The following is a 2,152-nucleotide window of genomic DNA, read 5'->3' as shown; positions in this document are numbered from 1 at the left end:
TATCATAACCAATCGTCAAAAATTCCAATTATGAAGTCATGGAAGTTGGATTGGGATATGGAAAAAGAGAACAAGCTTGATGTTATCAAGCCCCAACTGGGGGTGTGCGAGAGTTCCTTCCATAAAGACCGTCAGGTTGAAGTTCTTTTTTGCCGCTTAAGAATCGGTCATACCCGTTTGACTCACTTGCAGCTGCTTTGTGGTGAGGATGTTAAACTTTGCAACAACTGTAGGAAATCTATGACTGTTTTGCATATCCTGGGGCATTGCAAATCTTTAAACCAAGAGCGGCAATCTGCTGCCGTCTGCTTCTCTTTCATCAGTCGTCATGTTGCGCACTGTATATTTTATCAAGAGCATGAACCGACTCGGCCTCATTGGCACTATGATTCAGAAATTCATGGTCAGAGGTTTTATTTGTGCTGTTTTGTCTTCACATTTGCACTCTGTAGTCAATAAAGAACAATGTTTAATGTATCAGCACTACTCTAATTACAGGCTTTGCTGCCTCAGAACTGCTGGGAAATAGTGCCGAAGAAAAACACCATTCTAACTTCGGCAAAGTTTTCTTCAGGAAAGAGGTGTCCTTCATTACCTTTACACACTTCCCCTTTGGCAAGTAGACATAAAAGGCGCACAGACTTGCATCAACAATGTACGTGCTAACTTGGACCTGTGTGAAGTATACATGGCTCTCTTGAAGCTTCAACTCTCTCCCATGGTAGTACAAGTAGTCTACGTTAATGTTCTCATCAACTACAGGCTAGGCCTCTCATCTGGAAGGGCACTTTATCTCTAGCAGGCGGATCTCCCCGTTTTCTTCCGCCAAGCCGTCGGGGCTGCAGCACAACCACAGCTGTGGGACGAGACAGCAAGTCCTAGTTGGATCACCTTGTGCTTCTCCGATGACTCGTACTCCCTCCGGGCTTCAGGTTCTTTTGCAGTATCATGAGAACATGCAGCAGGTCTTGAACGACCGCGGTGTCGCAAGGTCTTTGGCCAGGGTCTCGAAGTCTTGTCCGTGTCTTGATCCGGCTGTTGTCCGTATCTTGATCCGGCGAGCCTTGGAGCTCGCAGAAATTCTTACTCCCCTCTCACAATGCCACTGTGGGCAAGCACTCCGCAGCATTGTGTTGTTCTTGCAGTGTCCTTGCACTCATCTTCGCTCACCATAACCTGAAGAAGGATGTCATCACATACCTCTTTGCTTGAAGTGTTGTGCGCACCAAATATTACCTCTGGTCTGAGTTGTGATAGAGGCTTGTCGAGACTTGCTAGGTTCTTCACTTGCGCCTCTTGCCGAAGCATAGTGCCCGAGGGCAGCTCGAGTCAACGATGGAAGCTGGTACCGGTTGTCCCCGCAGTTTTCCATCTGGTAGTTCAGGTGCGTACATCTTGGAAAACGGAACACCCTTGTTGTAGGTACTCAGCTGCTTGGCTGATGGCCTCTTCCACACGTTTGTGATAGACGTCTTTGTTGAAGTGTCCTTCCTGTTGACATACGCCACAACTCCTGCCAGCATGCTCGCACTGGCCGCAGATGCCAAACCTCTGCTGGTGCAGTGAGCCTCCGTTATCCTCCTGCTGTCGTCCAGCTGATAAAAAGAAATCATAGATGTAAGACTACTTAATGGCCAGTTAAATTCATCGAACAGTGTCATTATGAAGATCATCAACCCTACACCTTAACCTCGCTGGCCATTCTATTTCTTGCAACAAAAAAATAATTTTCACAAAATATACAACAGAAGTGTGCAGGAATTTATTTTAGTTAGGACAACCAAGGATTAGAATGAGATGACTGAGACAACCATGCTACAAATGCGGGCACATTTCTCCCGTTAATGTTCGCCTCCCTCGCAAAAATAGAAAGTTTGAGGAGACCGTTTCTGCTACTGGTCGGACGCTCGGTCCCATTTCAGCCAGCAATGAATGATCCTACTTTTATATTAAAGGCGAGGATGCATTTTGCAGTGGGCATGGGTCTAGTGATGGATCGCAGTTATAGAAATGGTTTTCAAAAATCCCCCAAAGCTTCACAGGTGCTGCCGAAGTTTCCTGAACAATTAAAGGTTGGAGGCTTTTGTGACCGTAGCAGTGGTTCACGAAATTTGTGTTATCACGGCTCTGGGTGCTCAATACAATCGAGCCA

At 46.4% G+C, this 2,152-nt stretch overlaps 1 pseudogene; it reads right to left on the bottom strand.

Annotated features, from left to right (window-relative positions):
• Positions 1 to 427: 427 nt before the first annotated feature.
• LOC115316783 lies at positions 428 to 1,308 on the bottom strand (annotated as a pseudogene).
• Positions 1,309 to 2,152: the final 844 nt, after the last annotated feature.

This window comes from Ixodes scapularis, unplaced genomic scaffold (genome assembly GCF_016920785.2).
Source record: "Ixodes scapularis isolate PalLabHiFi unplaced genomic scaffold, ASM1692078v2 PGA_scaffold10__122_contigs__length_95168666, whole genome shotgun sequence".
NCBI classification, from domain to species: domain Eukaryota; kingdom Metazoa; phylum Arthropoda; class Arachnida; order Ixodida; family Ixodidae; genus Ixodes; species Ixodes scapularis.
Note: the sequence above shows the minus strand (reverse complement) of the source record. Positions and strands in the feature narration are given on the sequence as shown.